The sequence below is a fragment of the Pinus tabuliformis genome, chromosome J (assembly GCF_031772625.1).
Source record: "Pinus tabuliformis cultivar Carrire ecotype Pingquan chromosome J, CPIR1, whole genome shotgun sequence".
Taxonomy (NCBI): Eukaryota; Viridiplantae; Streptophyta; class Pinopsida; order Pinales; family Pinaceae; genus Pinus; species Pinus tabuliformis.
Genome location: NC_142295.1, coordinates 862,366,604 through 862,377,553, shown reverse-complemented (window position 1 = coordinate 862,377,553; position 10,950 = coordinate 862,366,604).

The following is a 10,950-nucleotide window of genomic DNA, read 5'->3' as shown; positions in this document are numbered from 1 at the left end:
TAATTCAGGTGTGAAGTATTAAAATGTGCATCACATAGAGATATAGCTTTATGTGAAAGGGCAATTTTTGAAGTTTATAAATATATGCCGGTTTTAATAACTAGCAACAAATATACACGATCATATATGAAGCAAGTAACACACGAAGTTCATACTTGAGAAATATGAGAAATATTTGGAAGGGAAAATTTTATTAAATCAAATCATTCTTGTGTTTGTTCCTATTATACAATTGGTCTCTTCATTTAATAATAGGTGACCATAACAGCTATAAATGGATATTTAGTTCAACCACGTGTAACTATCTCTAATAGTATCTCTGTAGATCTTTTAAATCTTTCCATAAATCTCTTAAGTAATTTTCATTCCGAACTTCTCTTTTATCTTTTCATTTTTCATTCTTATATAAATTTCTATGGTTGGTCCACTTCATTAACATAGTACAATATGTTCCTTAAACATCACAGGGATTAATCCTTCAATGTTGAGACCTCTCAGTACAATATATTCCTTAAACATCACAGGGAGTTAATCCTTCAATGTTGAGAGCTCTCATTATTGTAATCATCGTGCGCGCACACCTATATACATTAAATCTTTTCCAACATTGGAATTTTCTTGAGTGCTTAGGCTTCCTATGTTGTGCGTATAAAATAACATTTTTAATGATATATATTAAATTAATCTTAGATATATTAATTATTAGGAGGTAGATCACATAGAGATAGCTTTACGTGAAAGGTCAAAGGTTTCACGTAAAAGGTCACCTTGAGGCTTAAGGTTTCTTATTATATCTATCATCTTTTTATATATATTTATATCTATATATATAATCTTCTTTTCCAATATTGGAAAGTTAATTATATTTGAGCTTTTCTCATTATATCTATCATTCATATATATACATATATATATCATCTTTTCATATATATATATATATATATATTATTTTTTTTTTCACTTCTGGTTCACGGATACTCGGGTCAATGGGTAGCCGCTACATCCAGGGTTGTTCAACACTGAGTGGACGCACCCGAAGGCATCAACACCCCTTGGCCTATTTACTGACCTAACCCCAAGAGCTTTCGGGATTCGACCCTGTGACCTCCCACTGGCGAGGCACTTGATTTGACCGATTGAGCTAACTCTTGGGGCTTATCTTTTCATATATATATATATATGATTTTTTCCAATATTGGAAAGTCAATTATATTTGAGCTTTTGATTGTATTAGTAAATGTTTTAATAGAGATATTTGTGGACTCTGCTTGGGGTAGCTTAATTGGTAATGGTCGTGGAAATGAAGTCACACTAAACCAAAAGTCTTGGGTTCAAATCTTTTGGTATCCTCTCCGATCGGGGTGAAAAGTTGGACATGATGATGTAGTGTTACCAAGCTTACAAAAAAATTAGAGACATTTGTGGAGTTTAGGTTCAGTGGTTGTAGTTCAATTGTTGAAAAACCAAGATGTAGGCATATTAGGGTTGATTTCTCTTTCATGATAATTACTTGTGAAAGTTTGTTGGCTTTTTATTATTATGTTATGTTCTTCTTCATTAAACAATTATCAAAATATACATGAAGATTACAAAGAAAGAAAAGAACACAAGAAAATTAGGCTCTCCAAGCTAGGGTCGAAACCCCACAAGGGGGAAAACTCATATAATTTGTTTTTTTTCTTATCAAATCAAAGTGAGATATCCAAGACCCAAGACCAAGACAAATATTGCCATATGAACCCAAGTCAATGCTCCTTCAAAGCTTCTCCACCATGTCAAAGTCATCAAAGTCAAGTCAAACATCTGAAATCTAATCATCTCTTGAAATTTTGGCTCTTGCTTTTTTGGTCCCTGAAATCTCGGCCCCTGAAATTTTGGACTTGCAATATCTTAGAAAATTTCCCAAAACTAGGGCAGAAAATTCTTCATCTTCTCTCTCCTTCGTCCTCCTCTTTCCTTTTTCTTCGTTGGTTTTTCCTTCTTGTCTTGGTACAAAGATCGATGTATATGATGAGTGAATGAATAGTCTCCAAAGTGGTCGAGTTTCCCTCTATATATACACATCTAGGAGGTCAAATAGGTGGCTTTTGGAGCCCAAACTGACTTGTTCCCAAGGAGGCCAACTTGATCTTGTGGTGACACTTTTGACTCTTTTGACTTGAGTACTTTTTCTTTTTCATACGAGTCCAAATGGGACTTTGACACTTTTGACTCTTTTAAATTAAATACTTTTTCTTTTTCATACAAGTTGAAGTGGGACTTTGACTCTGACAAATTTCTTTTGGCTCAATAAACTCTAGAAGGATGAAGAACATGCTTTGACTAGAAAATAATAATAATAAAAAAATCCGTTTTTTCTTTTTGCTTTTTCATGAAATACGTAATGATATAAGTACAATGAGAATTATGAAGACCGAATCTAGTTACTTTTCCCAACACTCCCTCTTAACTAGGGGGTATTCATGATTACACAACAAGATACAAGGATACTCAAATTGAAATATTATCATGAGAAGAGTTTGGATTGATAAGCATCATCAAGCATCATCATCATAACTAGCATTGGCAATTACAAAATAGCAAGGCCTTGACTGACAAGCTTTAACTCTCCACTAGATTAGAGTACAATGTTAGGAGGCATACATTTGGACATGACCACCACTGCTTCTCAAGGCATATACCCTATCTAGAGCTTCACCAAGTATGTCCTTACAGGGCTATTCTTATCTTGGATTCCCAATCCTTAAAGAATATCGGTCCTCCTCATGACTACTCGTATCTTGGATACCCTGCCCTATTCTCAAAGAGTATCGGTCCTCGAGACTACTCCTATCTTGGATCCCCAATCCTCAAGGAGTATCGGTCCCAGATGTTTATCCAATCCTCCATTCTCCTTACCAGTGCCTTCACTAGACTTACGACTATTAGTTCTGGTCTAATGCATGATACATGGAGAATACAGTGTCCACCATCACTCTCTCTCAACCAAGTAGGAGATCTTTACTCCTTGTTAAAATTAGTAACTAAGGCCAAACTCCATGTGGGTCTACTTATTCATGGCAACTGATATTTTTCTTAGATTCCTCTTGTCGAGAGGTGTAGGATTGATCTAAAGATCATTCGATTCTGACATGTATTCATGGAGATGAATTTATTTGTGTTATGGGACAATTCGTCAAGGTGGGCCATCAACCAAATTGCCCCCACTTGTCCTCAATGTTTTAGTATAAATAGAGGTGGCCTTCTAGTCATTTGAATACTCATCTCTTGTGATCTCTCTCCACTTGTCTTTGGGTTTTGGTGGGAGGAGAGATCTAAAGAGGACGTTGCCTTAGAAGAAATGCCCTAGATCTTTAACGCTATTATGAAGGAGGCTTCCACAATGCAGCAAGGAGGAGCCTAAACACTGGTCTAGAAGAGACCTATCCACTGTTATAGAAAGGCTTCCATACACAGTCTGGATCTATCCTTACCCTAGCCGTAGTAAGTGTCTTAGGCATTGAAATTTGGCCGCTGCCCTGGCCCTAGACGCAGTCTTTTATCTGCCATCTTTGAAGAGTCTGCCCGCAGTTTTAGGAGGGTTTTTATGTGCCCTAACTGCTGTCAGTACAATCCCTAACCGTAGTCATAGAGTTGGCCCTTATACGCTGTTCAAAGGGTCCTCAATCTGCTGTCCCAAGGAGAGGTCTACTTGCTGTCTCAAGAGACCCTCAAACACAACAAAAGGAAGACCCAGATCTGCACCACATAGAAGTTTCTATTCAGGGTTTGACTGCTACTTCGGATGGGTACCTAGGTTAGTCTCATGGTGATCTCAAATCTAAGGAACGCATGACAGAAGGGTGTAAGGAGTTCTGTGCTTGTATCATTCTCGACATACCTGTAAATTAAAGTCGTAGTCAAGATAGTCCTCGGATGAATGGAGCAGAAAAGAGAGATATTGTATTAATATGAATTCTAGGTTAGATTCATTCTTGACATAGTCACAATTTCTGTGATATCAATCTCAACATTTCTGTGTATAAAGCCTTATCTCACAGTGTATGGATCTGCCTCCTTGCAATATTAATATGTATATCAATGATATCACAACAGGTCTCGGTATATATATATGTGTGTGTGTGCGTGTGTGTATCTGTTCTCCTTCATGGTTTGTAAAGTCATTGTCCTTATCTCATTGGCCATCAATCTCAGTGCAATGAGAAGAAACAATATTGCAGTATGCAACATGTAGGTGACAACATGAATGGTGCAACATAGTGATGATGAGTGCAACATAGTGAAGTGCAACATAGTGATGATGAGTGCACCCTAGTGATGATGAATGCAACACAATGAAGTGCAACATAGTGATGATGAGTGCAACATAGTGATGATGAATGTGGCATGGTGATGGAATCACCTTAGAGAATCAGTTGAAGAATGAGATCTGATAAGTGTGCCTTCACTTGAGTTCAGATCTGTAGTCCTTGTCACCAAAAATATTGTGTCATCTTCATGGTGAAGATCCCTGCTCGTATCTTGTCAAGTCAAAGTGTTAAATTTTGATGTATATGCACTATCTCTCTCTCTGCTGAACTATTGAAGAATATAAGAAGAATTGATCAAGGATTTCCCCACATTGTGGTTTGTCCCTGGCTGGCGCCACATCTTATGTCCTCTTTTCTTGGCTTGTTTTATGATGTTTATGTTCATGTTCTATTTGCATTTTATTATCATGCTAAATGTGATTGCTAATTTGGAATTGATATTGAGCTAATATGGAAAATTAAAGTAAATTTGCTCTTAGCATAGAACATACCTAAAATTAACATGGTATCAGAGGTGAGGCGAAGACAAAGCCCAAGCAAGAGTGAAAGAGCAATCACCAAAGACAATTGGACAAAGTCAAAAGGATCAATGGGTTCCTCATCCCACTTCAAATTCACCAAGGGTGAAGTCGAAGCAAAGAAAATGATCAAAGTGGCGTAGTGGAAGCATCTGGTGGCCTACCTACAGGTCACTTCAATAAGAAGTTCGAATCTTAGAATGGAAGGAAAGGCAGATGTCTTGCTTGCAATAAGTTTGGCCATTATGTGAGGAAGTGTCCAAATAGAAGGGACACATCCCTTGATGATGATAACAATTATTCTAGGGGCATCTTCAATGATCAGAGGAATGTAGGTCATCAAGGAAATGACCGACTCTTCAAAGAAATCAAGGAACTCCAGGTAAGAAAAATCAAATGTTGCTTCTGATAAGCTAAAGGAGTATTATCTTATATTGGCCCTCTCCACTACCTCTCCTCGAGACTCTTTGGTAATCTGGCTTATTGATAGTAGTGCTTCAAGGCACTTCATCGGATAGAAGGAAGCTCTCTCTAATTTGATAGAGAAGGAAACAATCATGGAGATTATACTTGGAGTCAATGCCACCTATCTTGGAAAGAGTGTAGGGAATGTTACCCCTCAATTGAATGAGGGTAACACAATTCATTTACAAGAAGTTCTTTATGTACTCCCAAGAAGAACTTGGTGTCCATTTCGACAATGGAAGACAAAGGTTTCAAGGTGGAATTCATCAATGGAAAGCTACGTGTGTGGATGAGGGATTTTTAAAAGACGCTTTTGAGTTAAGGGTTGGAAATTGGTATCAAGTTGTAGGAAGTCCATTGGGGACCATGTCAGTTGACACATATTCTATAGCACCGGAGGTCTGTTCATTGTGGGGCCCTACCCAATGTGAGACAAATGGTGACAGGGATGCCTGAATTCATGAAGAGTATGAAGGTGCATTCCCGAGATGTACCAAAGGAAATCTTACAAAGGGGACCATTCCCCTTGTGTAATAGCAAGACCTTAGATGTGGAGCAACCCGAGGGGTTTGAGATTGATGATCGGGAATCTTATGTATGTAGGTGAAGGAAATCTCTCTATGATTTAAAACAAGCACCCTGTGTTTGGTCTGAGAGGATTGACAACTATCTGATGAAGTTGAGATTCACTAGGAGTGAAGCCGATCCAAACCATTTCTTTAAGGTTGTGGATGATAGACCTCTCATACTAGTACCTTAGGTGGATGATCTCTTTCTGGCAGGTACAAATCCTCTTATTTACAAAAGTAAGAGGGAGTTGGATTCCGGATTTGGAATGGTGAACTGCAAGCCCGTGACTACCTCGATGAATTCTAACTTTAAGAAGTTACGCGGTAGTGATGCCGGACTTGATTTGGGAAATGCCTCTGAGTTTCATAAACTCATACTAGCATTGATGTTCTTGGTGAACTCCTGTCTGGATATATGTTTTGTAGTTAGCATGTTGAGCTCATATATGGTTGAGCCTCACTAGATTGGTGCTAAGAATCATTTGAGATATCTTCAGGGCACAATCTCTCATGGATTGAGATACACTACGGGAAATGTGAAGCTGCATGATTATTGTAATGCTGATTAGGCAGACAATGTAGAGGATCGCAAGAGTACTTCTGGGTGCTAGTTCTTTTTGGGTTTTGCTTTCATATCCTGAATGAGCAGGAAGCAGAAGTCGGTTTCTTTGAGCACCGCTGAGGCCAAATACATAGCAATAAGTATGACCTTGTGTGAAGCTTCCTGGTTGAGGAAGCTCTTCAGTGAGCTGTTTGGACACGTGTTGGATACCACCATGATCTTCTGTGACAACCAATGTGACATTCGATTGTTGATGAATCCCGTTTTCTATGATCGCTCTAAGCATATAGACATCAGGTACCACTTTATTTGGGATATAGTACGACAGGGAGCAAGAAGGCTCCAACACTCTGGCACTGATGTGCAGGTCGTCGATATTCAGATGAAGCCCCTGGGAAAGGTCAAATTCTTGACTTTTCGAGAACAACTAGGAGTCGTGGAGAGACTCTCTCCTGAAGGTCTAGTATAATATGGACATTGAGCTCTGGGAGCTTCGAGGGGCTTGGGGGTACTTCTTGGAGTGATGAGCAACCATAGGGTGACTGGTTCAACCTTTCCCTAGTGGTCTGCTATGTAGGCAGGATGAGTGGTTCATCCTTCTCCTGCCGAGATACAATCATAGTGTGAGTGGTTCAGCTTTCCCCTAGTGATTTGTTGTGTACAAGGTGAGTGGTTCAGCCTTCCTTTGGGACACCCTGTGGCGACATGTAGGCAGGATGAGTGGTTCATCCTTCTCCTGCTGAAGATCCACGCAGTGTGGGACTCATGGGAAGTACCTCTCATCTGGCCAATGAGTAGGGAAATGAGGATAGGGACCATAGTAGTACCGATGGACACACGGTGTAACTACCGTACTCCCTATGCTAGATGATATTGATCTGAGATCAATTGGAACTGACTTTGGGTCAGTAAGAGTGATATAACTCACTCTCTTTTGGAACTGATTTTGGATCAATAAGAGTGGTATGATACACTTTCTTTATTTGGAACTGATTTTGGATCAGTAAGAGTGGTATGAGACACTCTCCTTTATATGGGACCGACTTCGGGTCAGTTGAGAATGGTATGATACATTTTCGATCACTTCTTCTTCTTCATAGTTCAACATACCCAAGCAGAGCAGTGGAGGGCACTGATGGCAGAGATAGTACAGTCTGGCAGATGGATTAGCAGATGGAGTTCTCCTTAGTTGAGAGGGAGTGTTAAAATTGGTAACTAGTGCCAAACTCCATGTGGGTCTACTTATTCATGGCAGTTGATATTTTTCTTGGATTCCTCTCATCGAGAGGTGTAAGATTGATCTAAATATCATCTGATTCTGACATGTATTCATGGAGATATGAATTTATTTGTGTTATGCGACAATTCGTCAAGGTCGGCCAGCAACCAAATTGCCCCCACTTGTCCTCAACGTTTTAGTATAAATAGAGGTGGCCTTCTAGTCATTTGAATACTCATCTCTTGTGATCTATCTCCACTTGTCTTTGGGTTTTGGTGGGAGGAGAGATCTAAAGAGGACACTGCCCTAGAGGAAACACCCTAGATCTTTAATGCTGTCATGGAGGAGGCTTCCACAACGCAGCAAGGAGGAGCCTAAACATTGGTCTAGAAGAGACCTATTCCATGTTCAGAAAGGCTTCCATGTTCTAGAAAGGTTTCCATACACAATCCTAAATGGAGGATCTATCCTTACCCTAGCTGTAGTAAGGAAGTGTCTTAGCCACTGAAATTTGGCCATTGTCCTAGCCCTAGACACAGTCTTCTATTCACCATCTTTGAAGAGACTAGGCCGCAGTTTTAGGAGGGTTTTTATGTGCCCTAACTGCTGTCAGTACAAGTGTTAAGTTATGGTATGTTCTATGCTTATAACAGTTTACTTCTTTTTCTTATTATATTCCACCGATTAGCAATCACATGTACGTAAAGTAAAGTGCAGATAGAACATTAAACGATCGACAGAAAACAAGCCAAGGCAAGAGCACAAGATGTGGCGGCTAGCCAGGGACAAACCCCACAATGTGTGGGGAAACCCTTTGATCAAATCTTCTTTTATCTTCAATAATTCAGCAGAGAGAAATAGTACAATAAATCTGATTCATATCAGCAGTAGCAAACCCTAGATCAGTGGCATCAACATTAGCGGCTTCATTATCAAACTAGGGCAGACCATATCTCACAAACCGACAGTCGGATTGACTTCATTCCACCACCAAAAGTTTCGGCTTCCAGAGGAGGTTCAGATGAACCTACAGCGCAGTTCAGATGAGGAGATCTTCTAGGCCATGCAAGTCAATCTTTACTTCTGCAGTTGTAGCTTCAGTTTCAGCAGTTTCCGGCTTCAAACTAGGGCAGTCGATATCTTGCAAACCGTTCGTCGGATTGACTTCATTCCACCACCAAAAGTTGCGGCTTTCAAAGGAGGTTCAGATGAACCTATAGCAAAGTTCCAAAGAGGAGATATTCTAGGCCACGCAAGTCAATATTTACTTCTGCAGTTGCAGCTTCAGTTTTAGCAATTTCCGGCTTCAAACTAGGGCAGTCGATATCTTGCAAACCGTTCGTCGGATTGACTTCATTCCACCACCAAAAGTTGTGGATTTCAAAGGAGGTTCAGATGAACCTATAGCGCAGTTCCAAAGAGGAGATCTTCTAGGCCACGCAAGTCAATCTTTACTTTTGCAGTTGCAGCGTCAAATTCAACAGCTTCCGGCTTCACATGTGTGAGAGAGAGAGACCCATTTCAGCGCAGTAGAGAAGAGACTCATATCTGCGCATAGAGAGAGAGATGTGATGAGATGAGTGAGTCCAAATGAGGAAAAGTCCTCTTATATTTATACACAACGTTGATGGGTGAATAGATGCGACTGTTGGGCTTCTGAGCCTACATGAGTTGTAGGTCGGCTTGATAATAATTCCATAATCAAAATAAATTCATATCTCCATGAATACTTATCGGAATCAAATGATCTTTATATCAATCCTACACCTATCGACGAGAGGAATCTTATAAAAATATTATCAGCCATGAATAAGATGACCCACATGAAGTTTTGCCCTGGTTGCCAATTTTAACAAGAAGTCGTAATCGCAGTCATATAGTTGGCCCTTATACGATGTTCAAAGGGTCCTCAATTCGCTGTCCCAAGGAGAGGTCTACTCGCTATCTCAAGAGACCCTCAAACACAGTAAAAGGAAGACCTAGATCCGCACCATAGAGAGGTTTCTATTCAGGGTTTGACTGCTACCTTCGATGGGTACCCAGGTTAGTCTCATGGTGATCTCAGATCTAAGGAACACATGACAAAAGGACGCAAGGAGTTCTGTGCTTGTATCATTCTCGACATAGCTGTAAATTAAAGTCATAGTCAAGATAGTCCTCGGATGAATGGAGCAGAAAAGAGGCACTGTATTAATATGAATTCTAGGTTAGATTCATTCTTGACATAGTCACAATTTCTGTGATATCAATCTCAACATTTCTGTGTATAAAGCCTTATCTCACAGTATATGGATTTGCCTCCTTGCAATATTAATATGTATATCAGTGATATCACAACAGGGCTCGGTATATATATGCGTGTGTGTGTTGCTCCTTCATGGTTTGTAAAGTCACTGTCCTTATCTCATTGTCCATCAATCTTAGTGCAATGAGAAGAAATAATGTTGCAGTATGCAGCATGTAGGTGACATCATGAATGGTGCAACATAGTGATGATGAGTGAAGCACAATGAAGTGTAGCATATTGATGATGAGTGCAACACAATGAAGTGCAACATAGTGATGATGAGTGCAGCACAATGATAAGTGAAACATAGTGATGATGAGTGCAACACAGTGAAGTGCAACATAGTGATGATGAGTGCAACATAGTGATGATGGATGTAGCATGGTGATGGAATCACCTTGGAGAATCAGTTGAAGAATGAGATCTGATAAGTGTGCCTTCACTTGAGTTCAGATCTGCAATCCTTGTCATCAGAACTATTGTGTCATCTTCATGGTGAAGATCTCTGCTCGTATCTTGTCAAGTCAAAGTGTTGACTTCTGATGTATATGTACTATCTCTCTCTATGCTGAACTATTGAAAAATATAAGAAGAATTGATAAAGGGTTTCCCCACATTGGGGTTTGTCCCTAGTTGACGCCACATCTTGTGTCCTCTTGTCTTGGCTTGTTTTATGATGTTTATGTTTATGTTCTATCTGCATTTTACTATCATGCTAAATGTGATTGCTAATCTGGAATTGATATCGAGCTAATATGGAAAATTGAAGTGAATTTTCTCTCAACATAGAACATACCAAAAATTAACACTCCTCAACCAGGGAGACATAATCAAAAGCTTTAGCTTGTCTCATTCATCAACTACTTGTTCTTCTGTGGATATCTTAGTAGTAGCTTGTAGGGCTTCTCGGCTCCCAACAACATCATACCATATCGAACTTCGACCTTCCTAGATCTTGACAATATTCATGCAACTTTGTCATTAAACGATTCATCTATCATAGCATAGTTCATCTGGCAC